Below are 19,097 nucleotides of genomic sequence, written 5' to 3'. Positions count from 1 at the left end.
TAGTTACCAAAACTTTAAACCTGGCCGGAAGTTAGTAGACTGTCATCTACTTATTATTATTATTATTATTAGCATTTACATACCACCTTATCTGCTAAAAAGCCATCAATGCGGTGCACAGCAATTCAAAACAAAAACCCAATGAAAACAAGAACATTAAAAATGGTAAAAATATTAGAATATTAAGGGTACACTCCTATGTATGTTTAGACAGAAAAAGGCTCCCAGCATTCCCCAGCTTGATAAAAGCCAAGAAAGTGGGGGCCAATCATACTTCTTGAGGGAGCGCATTCCATAGTTTGGGAGCAATACTGGAGAAAGCTGTTTCATGTATGCCCAGCAAACGTGGCAGATATCTCGGTACAACTAACATAGCAGAATATTTGGGAGAATATTTCATAGTCAGGGAAGCCAGGTTAAGAGACAGTGGCTTGTCCAGGACCACACAAGTCTCAGCAGCCTCATGGATCCAATTCTCTAATGACTGAACCATCCTGGCTCCTAGCTTGTTATTTAAGTCCCCATTTTTCAGCGCTGACTGACATCTTACCACAACACTGCTGACCAGTGACCACGAGCTGTTTCACTGGCATGCTAAAATGTTGAGCGGACAACTCGACGTCGAAAACATGCCAGCAAAGCATGTTTGCGTGCCTTGGCGACCATAGCCCGTATTCATACAACTCACAGTATATAAAAGATTGCCTCAGTCCAGTGCCATGCACACTGTCCGTGTCAGATTATGGGCAGGAGCACCAGATCAGCTGTTTGGGCAGGGGAGAAGGGAGGACTAAGTTATTGTTTTATCCAATTGTTTTCTTTATTGATACGTTATCAAATTTGTGTGCCACTTCAAGATGCAGTAGAGATGTGTGGCTTAGAAATATAAAAATAAATCTGTAACTACCCCCTGTTCCCCCTCCTGATTGGTGCTATTGCTCTACACACATAATCCCAGCTAAAGGCTGGATCAGCCAAAAGATGGTATGCGCAGGACCCATTTACACGTACAATTCCACATCCGTGTGCACAGTTCCTCATCCTACTTTCATGTGTATTACAAGTGGAACATCTTCCACATTCTCCCGCTTTGTTCCACACGCTGTAGTGCAAAGAAATGCCAGCGCTGGTTTGGGGCCCAAAGGGAAAAACAAAAATCTAAAGTGCCATTATCTCATTTTGAAATTATTACAGGACACCATGCACTACTTTCCAGAATAACAGGACATTAAGGGAGAAATGGGGTAAATTTAGGGGTGAAGGGAACTGGTGTGAAGGACACAGCCAAGCTACCTTCAATGGACATTATGTTTTGTGCAAAACCTTCTATGAGACGGCACCAATGACATTTGCTTCCAGGAAGGGCTGGGAAGCACTTGGGAGAAGAGAGAGGTGGATCAAAGACATATTTCTCCACAGAATAAAAAATGGGGCAAGGAATTCAATTGTTATCCCTTCTACCAATAACAGAAAGCTTCCTTCTCACAACGTGCTACTTGATGCCAACTGATGAAAAATGGGTACATCCTGTTGTGGTTTTATAAATGTTATTTCATTAATTAAATATTCTATTGCAGCAAGGGAAGAATCAAAAGGTGGCATGTGATGATAAATTAGGTCTTGTTTACACATTACATTTGTGGGGAGGGGCCAAGGAGCATCCTCAGAGAGTCAGCTAGGAGCCAGAAAATCCTTAGTTTAAATTTCTACTCAGCCATGGCAATTGGACAGCCCACGGTAACCCCCACTCTCTTGTAATGCAGTGATAATAACACCGGCTTGTTTTATAGCAGGGGTGGGCAACTTGTGGCCCTCCAGATGTTTGGCTCTACAACTCCCATCATCCCTCACTGTTGGCTATGCTGACTGGGCTGATGGAAACTGGAGGCCAAAACATCTTGAAGACCACAAGTTGCCATCTCCTGCCTTACATGTTTTACTGTCACCTTCCCCAACCTGGTATCTTCCCGATGTTTTCAACTTCAACTCCCATCAGCCCCAGCCAGCATGGCCAATGGTCAGGGATGCTGGGAGTTGTGTTCTCAAACACTGGGAGGGCACCAGACTGTGGGGAGGCTGTTTTATTGTATTCAGAGCAGCTTGCATCTCTTCAAAACGTGCTATAGAAATATCATCATCCACCAAGCAACATGCATCTTTTCATTCCACTGAGGCTGGGGGTATATTTGCAATCATATGCATGTTTACTTGGAAGCAAGTGACATTATGTTCGATGGGGCTTACTTCCTAGTAACTGTATATAGGACTGCAGCCTTAGGCTGCCATGCCCTGCAAACATCCTTGAGGATGTTCCACTGAGCTGAGTGGGCTTTCCTCCAGAGTAGCAACTGAACCATGCTGTTAATCCACACTAACAGACAAGAGCTGTGTCAGCATGGGAGCTCAAGTACCATATTGTTCCCATGTCCAGAAGGGCAACTTCTCATGCTCCTGCTTCTAGGGCTTAAATGTCAAAAACAGGACTGTGGGAAATTTCCAAGAAGACGCATCCTTTTGTTCCTGCACATCTTGCTTGCTTGGCACATAAATAGGGCAATTCTAAGCATCTTTACTCGAAACTAAGTCTTATGGAACCCCTAGGTAAGCGTGCACTAGGTTACAGATGGCACTCCCCCACGTTCATAGATTTATGCTTTGAAGTATGAAGGATGCTCTCACTTTTCAGGTACTTATGTATCTCTACTTTGATAAACAGGAACACATGTCCAGTGTGTGAACAAGAGAGATCCATTTCTCTTTGTCTCCTTCTTCCATGTTTGATAGAAAGTATTCGGGATCATTGTGTTGATCCACTGTACGGGATACCTTCCAGGAACATATCTTTGCTGAGTTCACTGCCTAAAAGCAGCCCACCTTTGTGATGCTAGAACCCACTCAACACAATTCTTTTGTGTGCACAGCTACTCCTTTATATGGGTATCTATGCACGATGGTTGGTTGTGTTCCACAGCAGGACAGGCATTTCTATTGAACCTTCCGCGGAATCCATACTGGGTCTTGTGTGTTATTTTTAGGATGCTTAAATTCATTCCAGTCCAAGGTGGGTCAAGAGAGGACAGCGTACAAAAGGTCACATGTAGCTGAAAGAGCAGCAGACTGGTCCTGCTGCTGCATCAGCAAACTCTGCAGCTGTGACAACATCCAGCACAAGAGATGGTCAGCAGACCACTGAGGCCACAATCAGTCAGCTGAAAGGGAAACCTGCAGGATTTCTTCCCAAAGCTAAGGCAAATATTTGGTTCTGCATTATTACTCCAAGAGCCACACTGCCCTGCAGTATTCGTGCTCATTTTTAATTCTAAGTACACTAAGGTGGAATCTTAATTGTAACTGAAAACCAGTGGAACTGAAGGCCAATCCCAATGCAGCATAGGAAGATTGGAACATCGGAATCTGCCTTATACTGAGTCAGACCATGGGTCCATCTAGCCCAGTATTGTCACCATTGACTGGCAGAGGCTCCCCAGGGTTTCAGGCAGGAGTTTTTCCTGCCCTACCTGGAGATGCTGAGGATTGAACCTGAGACCTTCTGCATGCAAAGCAGGTACTCTGCTACTGAGCTGCGGCCCCTCCGGTGGGGTGTATTCCATTGGATCATCCAGTTCTACTCACCCAGCGCATGGGTGCATCCACTGGGCACATGGTCCTTCAAAAGAAAGAGCGTCCTTTCGAGCAATCCTTTATTTTTTAGAACCCTAGGTTTTATTATTTTAACTGATTATTATTGTAACTGTATTTTTACTACAATGTATTTTACTCTGGTTTTGGTCTTGGATGTGTTCTGCTTTTGTAATGGCTTCTGCTATACAAATAAACTATATATTTGATCTCATCTGAAAAAGAAAGAGTCAGGAAGATTTTGGAAAGCATTCCAATGTATCGGGCTGGCATCAACCAGCCTGGCTATATCCATTTTTTTAAAAAATGGTTTTGATTACATTGATATAGAACATATAATATGCAATAGGTAAACACTGTGTGGGTAAAGCTTCCATTTCATAAAGATGCAGCATATTGGGTGCCATCCTACCAAAGGTAACTGCCTTCAAGGCTGAAATCCTATTGAGTTCAGTGGGACTTACTTCTGACTCAACATATATAGGGCTGGGTCACGCATAACAGCAAACCTTGGTTTGGCCATCTGTGCCAGAGCCTTGGGCTCATGTGTTTTCCCTCTTCACTCCTTTGAGTTTTCTGATCCCTTTCCTTGTTTACACAAATGAGTTTGCCATTACTTCCAAACTGTGCAAACCATGGTTTGCATGAACAAGAGAGAGAATCATAGCACATGAAGGGAGGATGAGCCCGCATGAGCCCGAGACTCAGAAAGGAACAGCCAAGCCATGGTTGTCCACTGTGTGTAAACTGAGCCGGAGGTTTGGGCTGCAAGTGCAATTCATTTTGGGGAGAGAGAGGGGGAGAGGGAGAGTGAATTGCATGCTTTATCCTCCCATTGAAATCAATGGAATTTAAGAGTGCTTATCTTTGTCTGGCTCACACCCATTCAGTGGATTTATTTTATAAGGAAAATACAGCAAGACAGGTAGTCTAGTCACTTGGCTTCAAACTGGGTGATGTCGTTGTTTTTAATGTTGAACATCTACACCTGATGAAAGGTTCTGTGTAACTCAAATGCTTCCTTCTAGCATTTCGGGCATTATTCAGTCCAACCAAAAGTAGCGCGTCGCTTGTTCTATGGCACCAGCCGGCCTATTAAAACTCTGTCCTGATTTGGACAGAAAGATAAGAAGTTCTTTGAAAAACAGAACTGGTGTGTGTGTGTGTGATGAGTCAGGGGTTGGGTGCCTCTGGGGTATAACTTCAAAAGAATTTGAGGGCTGCTTTCTAACCTTTGCGCTTATGGTGCTTCCAGATGGAGGGCTCCTGGGCTACCAGTCAGAAGGCCTTGTGCTGCTGTGCTGTCTTTTTTTACTTAATTTTCTTTTTTGCGATAAGAAAAAAGATGGAAGAGGTGGGTGGCAAAACATGGGAGGATTCCAGGTAGAAGATAATCATCATCTGGATGTCCTGTAAAATTCTGTGAATGAGGCAGGCCGATGGCACAATAAAAGCCTTATCTGGAAGCACCCTTACCTATGAAGCAAAAGAGCGGGGCGGGCGGGCGGGCGGGGAGAGACTGAGAGAAAGAGAGAGAGAGAGAGAAAGAGAGAGAGAGAGACTAGAGAGAGAGATGGATGCAGTTCCCAACCTCCGTACATAGCCAAAAGTTCAAGTGTATGCCTTATTGTGCTAAATATAAGCATACAATGATTATATCAGCCTTCCCGAAGCTGGTGCTCTCCAGATGGGTGAGAATGATATGAGCTGAAGTCCAACACATCTAAAAGGTACCAGGCTGGGGAAGACTGCATTGTATCAATCATGTTGTGCCATGGATGGAGTTTTCGACTTGAGCTAGGGAAACATGCGTTCAAATCAATGTTCACTGCCTGAACTTGGGCAAGTCGCTCTCTGTTGGCCCAACCTACCTCAGAGGGTGGTTGTGAGAATAACGTATGCTGCCCTGAGCTACTTGGAGGAAGGGTGGATTATAAATGTGATAAAGACATAAAATCATGTGCAATTCCTGCAGTTTTGTTATGATTGCCCAGACAACCAACGACAGAGAAACTATTTAAGAGCAGCCACGAACTGAAATATGCACCTATCCATTCCTTAGCCCTGTACAATTGTTGTCTTTCCGCAGCATACCAACCAACGTCCAGAAGAAACATAAGACACAGCTGCAACCGCTGCCCATTTCCAAGTTACCAAGAAAGCAATGTAAAAAATCATAAATTCTCCAGCAGGGGGAACATTTTGCATGTCACACTTTTCCTCCAAACAACTGAGAGTCTCTGCTACAGCATTTCCTCCAACCCAGGTGTTTTCCAAGTAGCTTTCAGGGCGGAGAGCTTGAAAGAAGGTAAATAACACTGGTGCACTGAAGGAGCACTCACCTGCTCTTTCAGCCAAACCCACGAAAATCTGGAATGACCAGCCCAAGGGTGCCCAATCATAGCCTAGCTCATGCAATTAGATCAGCACTGCCCTAAGTGAGTGAGAGAGAACAAGTCACTTATTCTTCCTGCCTGGTTTGCCAGATATGGGTGATCTGAAGAATTAATTATAAGAACATATAATGATTTTGCATGACATGTTCAGGAAGTTTTCTGGAAGCACTGTTTAGTGCTGGCTCTACCATGAGGCAGAGAGAGGTGACTGCCTCAGGCGGCAGATGCCGAGTGAGTGGCAGTGGGGTATGTTGGGAGGATAGAGCTATGTGTACCTAGCCTGCTGACCACAGGTGCAGTGGAGTACACTGTCCTGCTGCCAGTGTTGAAGTAGGATTCAACTGCCAGTCCATTCAGCTTCTATACTTGGAATGGGGTGTATGGGCATCATCTTGTCCTTTGCCTCAGGCAGTCCCCATAACTCTACTCACTTCACTGGCACTGACCAATACTCCAATATGGATGTGGCATGGAGTGAAGTGTAATTAGCTTGAGGAACTCTTGTCATGTGTTAAGAGTTCTTGAAGGCAAATAGGCCTTAAGAGACAGCAGGACACTAGATTCTATGCATGTTTACTTAGAAGTAAAGTCACACTGTGTTCAGTGGGCTTCCTCCCAAGTAAATGAGCACAGGACAGAAGGCTTAGAAGCCCAACGTGGCACCAAGAAAAGAGTGTTGTATTTGATGTGAGAAACCCTAGGATTAAGCCATGAAGTTGTCTGACTGGACAGCCAGTCACCATCGCTCAGTTCAATCTACCCCATAGCAATGTTTGGGATAAGTAACCCTTGCAGGGCACTTTGTATACCAAAAACATCCTGTGAAACGGATAAACAGTAATAATCTACTTAGAAGATCCAATCTGAAGACCCCAAAAGTTTGCAGTGCTTAGATCCGCCAGAACAAACAGAATACCTGAAACTCCTTTAGCAACGAGGCCAATCTTAATTCATGGGCTCAGGAAATTTTGTGAGATCTACTGTTCTGAAGCCCCATCTCTGTCCTATTTTCATGGTGTAGGTGGTGTTGCCATAGCAACTGTCATATCATATTACTCCTGCTGTCTTTGACATAGATCATCGTCATAAAGAGAGAAAGGGGGGGGGGGAGAGAGAGAGAGAGAGAGAGAAAGAGAGAGAGAGAACGAACAGGTGGGCTATTTAAAAAAAGAAAGTTTCCCTTCACAAAAAAACTATGCCGATATATAAAAATATCAACCTAATGACAGGCCTACATTAGGCCTACATTATTGCCTAATGTAAATGGGACTTAAAAAAAAAAAAAAACAGTCCTAAGTATATACCAGATTTCTCTTCATCTGCATGTTTTTCCAAACTCTGTGTTGCTGAGGGAACAGTGAAGTCAGCATTTACAGGAAGATGCTCCATGCCCTGATTTATATGTTCGTCCGAAAGACTACAGCTCAGTATAGTTTTATTCCAACAGGATTTTGGCATCTAAGCTGATGTGTTGCTGACGTAGGTTTTAATTTGGTGGGTGCTGAGGTTTTTTTCCCCTTCCTTTTAATAATGTGTTATACTGATGTTGTTTATTGATGTGCTTTTGTTGGGATGTGTTTTTATTTGCGTTTTAATTATAACTTTTGTTATTTATTTGTAGTTCATTTTTAACCGCCACAAGCACTAATTTTAGTAGAAAGGTGGGATACAAATTTAATTAATAAATAAAAATAAATACATAACATGTAGTGGTGATGATCCTAGGAGAAACTACTGGTTCAATTCATGGGTGTAAAAAGAAATGTTTCCTCATGCTTGGCCTATTCAAGTGCATTCAGCCCACATTATTCGCAACCCATGCAGGCAATGTTACACACCTACAATGAGCAGGAGAGTACATTTCATTTCACATGCCTCCACAAATTAAAAGAATGCTCCTCGCCCACCGCCCCGAGTTTTACTGAAGCCAGTCTGAAAGCCAAAGTAGAGGTCGCAGGGCTGTTATTTTCATGTCCACACTGTTCACATATGAAGGGGGCAGGGGGAGAGAGATGGAAGTCTTACTATAAAAGCAAAAGAAGTGTGTGAGAAAGGAATGCTGAACCGTTTCCCCTCCCATCCCTGACCTCCCCACAATTTGCTGCTCCAGCCATTTTCTCTGTTTCTGGCTCCCAGGGCCAGCTCCAGGTTTTGGAGGGCCCTGGGGCAAGACCCTCTCAGTGCCGCCGCCGCCGCCCCCCTCCCCACACACACACACATTAGAGCTGTGCTCAAATGGCCTCTCAAAATTCTCCAGCCTATTTATGGGCAGAGAAACTGGGGGGACAATTTAACCAAATTTCTCCTACGGGAGGAGAAATTCTCCAACAGTTTCTCACAGAATGGGCTCACTATTGGCAAGGGTTGTAGCACAGCTTCTTTCTTTTTTCCGAAGGCTTGTTGGTTTATTGCACTGTCTCTGTAGGTGGCAACAGCATCAACTATGGTGAGGCTTCCACTTTTCTGGGGCAGAACTTTGCATTTCTTTTGGTTTTTGAGCTTACCTAATCACTCTGAGGTGGCCGAGGGTGCTGCATGTGTTCTCTCTCTCTGTTACACATCTTTCCATTGCCCTGCAGCCTCTGAGGCCACCTGCCATTCCTGAACTGAAAAAGCCCCATGGGAGGAATAGACTCATGAGGTCTTTCTCATGATGGCTTTAACTGAAGTGTGGGAAGCCGAGGAGGCTGCCGGCTGCCAGAGAGATTACTGTACGATGACACGCACTCATGCATACTCCCCAGCCACCTCACAAGTAGGGGAAGCACAAGAACCCCAAACCCAACCCATGAGAATTTCTCTAAAATTTCTCCTCCTTTGAATTTCTTTTCGAAACCCATTTCTTTCCTATCAAATGGAATGTGAATGGCCGAAAAAAATGTGGGAGACATCTTCGGCACAGCACTACCCAACACACACACTCAGTCAGCCTACTCCCTCACTGCCACTGTTACCAGAGGCTGCTCCTCCTTTTCCTCTTGCTTACCAAGCAGAGAGCAAGCGGGCAGTAGCAGGGACCACTCCTCCTTCTCACCACATCTGTTTGCTTGCCAGCTTGCTACCTCTGGGCCACAGTGAGAGATGGGTGAACAAGGGTGCAATGCTGAAGAGGAGCAGCAGCAGCTCTTGTCAGTGGGTCCCCAGATGGGCAGATGCCCAACCATGCTGATCCTTGACACCTGCCCTGCCAGCTCCAACCCCAGAATTAAAGTGAGCAAGGGAGAAAAACACCTGTGGACTAAGGGGTGTTGTTCCAATGCCCTTCTTTTGACTTAATCCTCCCCACTTTATACGTGAAGGTGCAGACACATGAAAGGAAGCACACGTCTGCCAACGTCACATCTAGTCTAGCCTTTAACAAAGCAATCCTAGACATGTCTGCTTGGAAGCGAGCACCACTAAATTCAATAGGACTTGCTCTTAGGGGTGTGTACACAGGCCGGCACCCTAAACTCTTCATTTTGGATGCTTTTTGCGGAGGGGCTAGGAGGACAGGAGAGTGGGAAATGGTAGATAAGGTGCTGGTGTGATCACTGGGAAACTTTCCCTCCTCCTGTCTGTGTCCAATATTTGAATGGAGAACAAATACCCATCAAGAAGAACTCGACTTGTTCTCTTGGTACCCTGCCAGGGTTGGTTTGCCTTATAAGATCTCAGCAATTTCACTGTCATACTCCAACAGGTAGAGAAGACCTTTGGCTGCTCTCTAGAGGACAGGTGTTCACTTCCTACTCCTCTCTAATGATGTCTCTTCAGGATGAAGTACCATTCTACAGTCAGTTGATTCTGAGAATGGCCACAGATCCCACACAAAAACTGAATTACAGCACTGGAATGCTTGTGAGAGAAGCAGTGAGCAAATCAGCCCTATATGCTTTGCCCATGGGAGTAAAGTGGACTCTGAAACACCCATAACCTCACCTTTGCTATTCACCTTCCAACCACAACAAGTCAGGACTGATTCACACACACACACCTCCATCACTCAGCACGCCATCACATGATGACTTATCACTGGATTACTTGCAGCTAAAACCTCTGAACTGCCTCTGTTAAGGGCTGGTTTACACATGTAGGAGAAACAGGTGGTAGAATGCTGACATGATAGAATGGATTGTACCACTTCAAATTGTAGGTGGGGGGGTTCCAGTTTTGAATGCTCTCTCCCACACCTTTGCCAGATATTCTATTTTTCCATTTGCAGTCAGTTTTTTACAAAGGAGAACACTTAAAAAAAAAGAAAAGTGTCCATCTACATGAGTCCTGAAGTGGTACCATTCATCCTACCACCTCAGCATTCAACCACCTCATTCTGCTGCATGAGTCACATTATGTTCAAGGCGATGGGAGCTAAATATGAAAGCTCCATCCATTGTGTTTGTTCTGTGATGGCCGTTGCACACATATACATCATCACTCAATGCAGCACTCACTGTATGTGTGTGCATGTGTGTGAACTTGCCCTCAGTTCAGCTCTGAATAAACATAAGCAGAACCATCTGTTAACTCATACAAAGCAAAGGAGGAGGGGAGGGTGAAAAAAAAAGAGTTGTTTTGGTTATTCTCATATTTACAGCCTCCCCACCTCCCACACATGCCTACATATTATTCCTCACCAAAATCTATGATGAATATGTCAAAAACCCCAGGCTACATCAAGGGTTTCAGGGAGAGATGCCGCTTCGGCCAACTGTGATCTCACAGCCAAGCTATCACCAGACAGAGCTTAAGTTTACAACACGTTTTAAGTCTGGCATGCCCACAGCTTGTGCCAAATATATTTATATCTCTTCCCTCTGAACTCCTTCCAGCCCCAATCCAAACGGAGGGAACCCTGACATCTGAGGCCCTTCAATCCCACTTTTAAGTGAATGGGTCTCTGGTGAAGACTGAATACAGCCACTCCAGATCTAAAAGGAGGCACTGTATTTCTCATACGCACATGAAGAATTTGCTCAGTTCTCATGGAACTGGAGCTGCTTTCATGGAACCGGGCTTGCAAATTCTAAATACTGGAAGTCTCTATAGCATTCATTGGAGACGAGGGGAAACTGAAACACAGAACTGATTCCCCCCCATCCCCACCTCATACCAATTCCTCAATTCCAGTGTCCTTCACTGCAAAGCCCAAGGCCAATGGCGGCTCCCAGTCACCTCAAGTGCAGCTCTCTGGCTCTGCCTCTCCCTCTGTCTTTGGAGTAGCAGCTCACTCTCTGCAGGGGCTCTCTAGCCTTGCCTTGCTGTTTAGCTGCTGTGACCAGGCCTTCCAGGGGAGGCTTCAGGGGCAGGGAGTCATTTTGCAAAACTGAACAGAGCACTCTCTCCGTGGCAAGAAAAGATGCATTCCAGTCCAAAGACCAAGTGAACCTGTTGGAATTTGCCTGCCTGGTGACTGACTGATGAGGCCTTGCTTGGACGACATGGAGGGGGTTGGGGAGGAGAGGCCCAAAAAGGCCTCCAGGCAAATCTGGTGCACATCATTGCCATCTGACCAGGGTGTGGGGAAAGGAAAGCCCCCTGAGTGGCCTCGGCAATGGTGCCTAGAGCCAAAGTGGCTCATACTTGAAAAAAGAGTGAAGCTCACTGCTCTATTCTCTAATGGCTCAACCTGGCCAATGAACAAAAATGGGATTTGTCCCTCTCTGCAGCCAAGGTCAACCTCTCAAGCTGCAGAGACGGTCTCCTACGTACCAATCCCAAGAACCGTGAAACAATGATTCAGAAGCAGATGCAAATTTTACGTGAACTCCACTGAACTTCACACATGCATGCACATACAATCTGCTGCTGTCAGCCTAAAGAGAAATAGCACTGGAACATGACCTGCTTGAAAAACAAGGCGATCGTGTGGACAGATGTAAGCTTCAGAGGAACTTGATACAGTCCAACTGCAGGTTCTGGCTTAAAGGAATTAGAAGATTCCAAAGGCACACCAGATACACCTTGCATCGGTGGACATGGCAGGAGACATACCTATTAGACCAAGTAAAATATTGCAGCAGGATAGATACCAGTTTTGCTACGCTTTACCCCCTCAATTTCTGAGGATCACCGAACTGAAGAGCAAATCCTCCTGTCCCTGAGGCAGGTCTCATGAAATGACATCATGCCCCAATGCTGGCTGAGGGGATGCTGGGAGCTGTAGTCTAACACATCTGCAGGGCACCAGGTAGGGGAAGGCTGACCTAAATCAACTTATTTATCACTTTAGCCCACTGCTTCTTACCCTTTCACATGTTCCTCCATATATAGGGGACTGCCCCCCCTCAACATTCACACGTCCAGCAGGATATCTGCAAAGGGGTACCAATGCATGTAGAGGACCGCATGAAAGGGGCTAGGACGAGCAATCACTTCTTTCTGAGATTCTTTCCCCTAATTAAAAGTGGTCAAATTATCCCCCCTTCAACTTCTCTTCCCTAGACACAATGTTATCAATGCCCTCCACAGAATTTATCTTCAGAACCCTTTATCATCTTTGTAATTCTCTTCACTCTCTTTTTGCCCCCCCCCGTTGCATTAAATTGCTTCAATGTTCTCTCCTCCTCCCCCCTTTTTGGAAGAAGGCTTCGTTGGCTTCCAAATGCAGATTGTGTATGTCTGTGTGGTTGCAAAGAATTAGAATTCTACTGCAACTGTTAGGATTGTGTCCTTTTTATAGAGACAGAAGAACCAGACTTATTTCTCCTTTGCTCCTTTCCCAGGAAGGTGGCATATGGCCTTCCTAGTCATGGATATATGCAATCCTATGGAGCTGAATCAATTGCAAAGTTTTCTATGCCAAGGTTTAAGATCTGTAAGTAAGTTTTAGGAAATTGTTAATGAATACTGGTTGGATTGAATCTTGTTTAAACTCTTTGACAGTGGAAATCAACTTCGCTCTGTTAGTCAGTCTTTCTGTATGTTCATTTTGCCTCCATTGTATGGAATCAAATATTTGGTTTGGGGAATTTGAAGGTCTGTAATGAACTGAAATGAACAGCATGAGGAAGGAGTTAACTTTTTTTGTGAAGAAAAAATTAATCTCTAGGAGAAGCACCATTCTTCTTTCTGCTCAGCTAGTTAATTGCTTAATGGGAACCTGTCTGATGAGCTTTAGCAGCTAGAAAGTTCATCTGAGGACACCTATGAAGAAGAACTAAAGTTGTTGATTATAAAATGCCTTCTCTCTTGAACCATGAGGACTAGAAGTTTCCATCTTTTTTTCAAAAACAAAACTGAAATTTACAGGCTGTATAAACTGGAGAGCATGTGCCACAAGATTTTTAGATGCAAATAACCTTTAATGGGTTAAAAAAAAAAAAAGCAGTTCAAGGTATCATGTGAACCAGCTCTAACACTTCTGGCATTTAAATATGCTATTTCTGTATAATCAGACATATAAGGTGACATAAGGATAGGTGAGAAACAGAAAGTATGTACTAGATTTAGGCAAATGAAGCATGATCCTAGCCCATTTTTTAAAAACAAAATTAAATTCCTAGTGATATTAATTGGTGAGATTTTAGCTTGATTTTCCTTTTAAAAATCAATGGGACTTAGGCAGGATCAGGTTTAAATCCATGTTAAAAGAAAGAACATATTTCCTATCATCCTTCCCTCTATTTCTGATGTTCAGAGCTGGGTGTCAGTGTTTATGTAGCCAAAACAGCACATCCACGCAGAAGAGGGATGGGGAACCCTTTAGGTGGAAAAAAAAAACCTAACAGGGAAGCTGCCCACAAACAGCCCAGTGTGGACTGAGTATGTTCAGTAGCCACAGAATATTGATTGGCTGTTGGGGTGACGAAGGGCTCCTTCACACGGAGCTTTTACCCTGCGTTTGAGATTGCTCCCTCACAGAAGTTTGCGGGCTCGTTACACAACGCCATGACCCTCCAAGTCATCTCCTGCACTAAATGCCCCTTGTTCCATTTTTAAATAGATCGCAGATAATGAACTATCAAATTACCCCGTTGTGTTCCACTTCAGTTTCCTCCGTGAAAAGAGGAAAAGTGGCAAGAAGAGGAGAGAGATCAATGAAAGATAATGGAAGACTCAGATACGGGGAGAAGGAGGGGGAAAGGGGAGGGGGGAAAGGAAGCACGTGAAAAAGGGAGTTGTGATCCAGCATTTAAAACGGAAGCAGAAAGCCCCATTTCAAATGCAGGATTTTAGCCTGGTGTAGAGATGCCCAAAAAGGAAAAGCAGGTGGAAGGTGGAATAGAATGGAGTATCGTAGAGAGGGGCAGGGTTGGCTGATTTTAACAGTGAACAGCAGGACTCCACATTGCAGCAGTTTGTTTCAGTATACTAAAACTAATGTCAACAAGATCACTGGCAGGGGATTTTGAATAACAACAGCACTGAACCCTATAGGAACTTTTCAAAATACATATGGGCCTGTTCCATGGCTGAAATGTGGCAGGGATCCCTCAGCCTTCCTGTGCTCCCTGGTGTGTGATAACCACCATTTGTCAATTACATCTTATTTGGGCTCAAACACCACAAACCATAGCTTGCCTCCAAACCAGAACTGAAAATGGTCTGGCGGAAATGAAAGCATACACACCCAAGCAGAACTCAGTGGGCAAACCACGGTGTGATTGCAACATCTGAACCTGGCCATAACACTGTATTTTAAAACCTCTGCCAGTGTTTGCATCATAAAAACGTCATCCTCCACCCTCTGCTCCAAACCCAGAGTTTTCGATAGGGCTAAAAATCAAACCTTTTGATTTATATGCATGAGTCACGTTGAACGCGAACAAATCTGGAAGTAGACTGGACAGGGCAGAGGGGATGCTAGAACATCAAATGAAAAAGAGTTTTCACAAGATAAATATTTGTCCAGACTGCATATTTCTGTTTCCCTTACATGTTGACTAGTATTTCTGTGGACCACTTAGCCTCAGGGCAAAAACAGACAATAAAGATAAAAACATTAAAGCATGGAGGAAGGGGAAGAGAGATGGACTTGATTTGCCATTTTGGATTCCTGCACAAAGCTACTTCCTTTTCTATTTAAACTTTGATTTAGGGTTTTTTATCTGCGAAATGGTAACAACACTATAATCAGGGGCCGAGTCAGATGGATGCATTTTTTTAAAGTATCTTAGAAACTCCTTAGTCCCAACATTTTAAGGGGTCCAGTCATTCAGACTTCCCTGTGATATACTTCAATGCCATAGTTCAGCAGACCAGCCCCAAATACCAGTGTTTTAACATAAGTGCAATGGATTGATGGGAAAGATAAGATATAACCCAAGAAAGGTCCTCAGTTTATATGTAGATCTCTGTCTCCTATAATATGTCACGTCATCTTATTACAATACGCATTAGAGGAGGGAGAGTATTTTAAAGTATATATTTACAACCTGAATTTACTCTGCTGCTGTTGGCTTCACATGGCAAAATAAGCCCTTGGCCTACAAAGGGTCATCCTGCCTAGAGATTATCTTCATCAGGGATGGCCAACTCTTGGCCCATAGGCCAACTCTAAAGCAGTTTTATCTGGCCCTGGTTGTCCTATCAACATTTTAATGAAGGTGTGACAAAACACTTGCCCACAGTTTCACTCATAATGGGGGGAAAGTCTGCTCAAGTTGTGTGTTGGAGAGAGAGAAACTCCGCACTGTAGTGTAGGAGGAGTGTAGAATCTCAGGCCTGGGGACCAAATCCAGCGCTCTGGATTTCCCCAGGCCATGCCGCTGTCCCCTAGCCATCTATTGTTTGGTGGTTTCCCAGCTTTTGTGGGTGTTTCCCCATTCTAAAGGGATAGAATGCCCCTCCCATGAATGAGTTACCAGCAGGAAGAACTTTAAGCTAAAATAGGCTGGCATTGGGGGCATTCTGGCCGACTCTTTTACCTTCAAACCCAACAACCACTGGAAGGCGCCCACGCCCCCAGATCTTAAATGGAATGTGGCCCTCAGGCTGAAAGAGGTTCTGCACTCCTGCTGTAGTGTCAAATCTCCTCGAATTTTGCATGTGATGTAAGGGTTCCTCCAGATGTGGCTTTTATCATACTGTTCCCCCGGCTAATTCCTAGAATTTTACATGGGGTCCAGAGGACATTGTCTTCCATTCGTAACCCTCCCATTCTTCCATCTTTTTCCTTACTGCAGAAAATCAGCTAAAGAAAAAAAGGCGGAATAGCTGCACAATGCCTTCTAAGTGGTAGCACCGGAAGCTCCTCTTGCCTGAGTGCATGTGCCCCATAACTGCAACTGCTAGCTGGCGCCAACTTTCATCAGAGAGCCTAACCATCCTCAAGCAGGTCATATGCATTTCCAGTCCCCAGAAGACTCCCTGGAGCAGAACTGGCCCTCCCATGAAGCAGAGTGAAGCGACTGCCTCAGGGGCGGAGCAGGAGGAGCAGGGAATTACTGGCTGCATTTGGCACAGCAGGGGCATAACAGTGGGTGCTCTAGAGAGCCCTGATGGCCCCACTTTCCCACTGCAGCAAATGCTGCAGGGGGAGAGCAACTAGCGGGGCTCTCCAGAGTAGCCACGCATCCTCTGTCTCGCCCTCAGGATCCTCTCAGGGCGGTCTAGAGAGTGGGCAGGCGCACGGTCTCTCTGAAGAGCTGTGTTGTCCATAAAAAGTGGCCGGTGTGGCTCAGCCAGACCCAATTGCCTGGCTCTGAGGGGTAATTCCTTAGCGCCAGGCATTGTGGGAGGGGGTGTCCCTGGAGACTGCCTGTACCATGGGCAATCTTCAGAGACACCCCCTTCCACAATGCGTGGTGCTGAGGAAGGACACCCCGCCCCCAAGCCAGGCATTTGGGCCTGGCTTTCTCTCTGCAGAGCTGCACTGGCTGCTTCTTAGGGCTGAAGCGTCTCTTCAGAGAGCAGCAGGAGCAGGAACAGTGGTAGCAGCAATGGGGAGGTAGGAGGGAGACAGGAGAAACAGTGGGGGCGAGATGACAAGGGGGAGGCACAGTGGGGGAGGGAAAGATGGGGCGGAGGAGACCCGGCACTCAGCAGGGAAGACAGTGGGCAGCAGGTCGGTGGAGGCACAGTGGAGATGTGCTGTCCTGCCTCAGCTGGAGAGCTTGTGCAGGCCCTGGCCTGGAGAATAAAGTGATCTCTGAGAACCCTTTGTGCGTATAAAAAATCACATATGTAGCAAGAAACAGGTTTGTGTCAAAAATGTCACCCAAAGAATTAGCAGTAATTTTTTTCTTCATGCACCTATGTTTCACGTCCGTCCCCCCCCCTTTCATTCATGTCCTAGGATTTCGGCCCTGGCGTATACATGCAGCAGAATGAGTTGGAAGAATGCTCTGCACTGCTCCAGACTGCAGGAGAAGGATCGTGGTTTTGCATGCTCCCCTGTCTTAAAATGTCCCTGCAAACAGCAAGCCAGCACAGGAAGCCAAGTGTTGGGCTAGAACCATTCTCCCTGATGTGCTAAGTTTCTATTTGCAGGAATTTCATTTATTTTTAGAGGGTGTGGGAGCTTCCATAAGTAGTTCACATCATTCTACTGATCATCCAGCTGGCTGCATATATAGTCCCAACCTCAGAGTAGTATTGATGGGAGTTATCCCATGTTGTTGTCATGCGCGCGCACACACATGCACACACACACGGTGAGGTAGGTGAGGGTGGGAGACAATGGCTGGCCCAAGGTCACTCCATGTCTATTGCAACACGCTGGTTCCTCTGGATGCATATTATCCATGCATGCTGAAAGAAAGAAAGAAAGAAAGAAAGAAAGAAAGAAAGAAAGAAAGAAAGAAAGACACAACTGTACTAGATTACTATCCAAACAAACTCCAGCGTGGATGTCCTGCCAAATAGCAAATGTGTGACTGCGTGCTCCAGGCTGAAATAAAAGGTTGGCCAGGAGCCCAGAGCTTCACTGTATTTTGCTCAGCCAGCCACAGTCTGGCAGAACACAGTGAACACACTCTGATCCACGTGACGGAAGGGTTCTTCGGGCCAGGCTGATTTCCTTGTGGTGGCTGAACGTAATCTTCGCACTGTATACACCGGCAGCTCTGGAGAAATGTGAGAAAAGGGAAGAAAGAACCAGGGCAGAAACTATTTACTCTGAGAAAATGCAGAGTGTCCTACAGCAGGAATGGACAATGGGCTGGATCCAGATTTAATCATTCTTAGAGCAGTCTGACCGACTAACTTAAATTCCACTGAATTCCATGTGTGTACTCTAAGTATGAGTAAAACGAGATCCAACCCAATGTTTGTGTTCTTAGGTGCCACTCTATCCTCTAGTGTGGATACGAGTTCAAGGAGCTGAACAATCCAACTTCCTCATGGAGCATCAGGCTCAAAAGCAACATCACCTAGTAATAAGGGCTTCATGGGCATGGCACACATGCTCCTGGATAGAATGGATGGCATTGATTGGGGAGCATTGGGGGGAGCATGAGAAGGAAAAGGAACTTGGGATTGTGGAGAATCGCTTGATTAAAAGGATCCAATGTGCGAAAGTGGTGAAAAAAAAGGTGGATTCCATGTTAGGGATCATCAGGAAAGAAATGAAAATAAAACTGCTAATATCATAATGCCTTTATACAAATCTATGGTGCAACCATGCTTGAAGTAGTCTATACAGCAGTGCACCTCCAAGGGGATATTATAGAGCTGCAGAAGGGTACCTAAAACGATCAAGGGGCTAGAGCAACTCCCCTATGAGGGAAGCTTACAACAGCTGGGATTGTTTAGCTTGGAAAAAAGGAGGGTAAGGCGAGACATGATAGAGGTCTACAGAATTATGCATGTTGTGGAGACTGTGGATAGGGAGACATTTTACTCCCTCTCTCAAAATACTAGAACCCAGGGTCATCCCATGAACCTGATTGGTGAGAGATTCAGGGGGCAATCTACATTACAACTTTAAACTGGTTTCAAACCTGTTTTTAGCAATTACGGCTACCAAATACAGGAATTCTGGAATTGTGGCTCTAGGAAGAGGGGCCGCTTGGGCAGGGGACAGGGGTCTCTAGCAAAGAATTCTCAGTACCCTCATGAAACTGCAGGATCCCTTTAGATAAACCGGTTTGAAACCAGTTTGAAGTTGTAATGTAGATTGCCCCCAGGACAGATAAAAGG

The 19,097-nt window shown here is 45.2% G+C and overlaps 1 protein-coding gene across 2 annotated transcripts in view; it reads right to left on the bottom strand.

Annotated features, from left to right (window-relative positions):
- HLF (HLF transcription factor, PAR bZIP family member) overlaps positions 1-19,097 on the bottom strand; it is a 67,005-nt gene that overhangs the window by 12,155 nt on the left and 35,753 nt on the right. The window lies entirely within an intron of this gene.

The sequence above is a fragment of the Heloderma suspectum genome, chromosome 2, assembly GCF_057233095.1.
Source record: "Heloderma suspectum isolate Gila_16-S chromosome 2, 16-S_ref, whole genome shotgun sequence".
NCBI classification, from domain to species: domain Eukaryota; kingdom Metazoa; phylum Chordata; class Lepidosauria; order Squamata; family Helodermatidae; genus Heloderma; species Heloderma suspectum.
The sequence above is the reverse complement of the archived record's forward strand: the minus strand, read 5'-3'. Positions and strand labels throughout refer to the sequence as shown.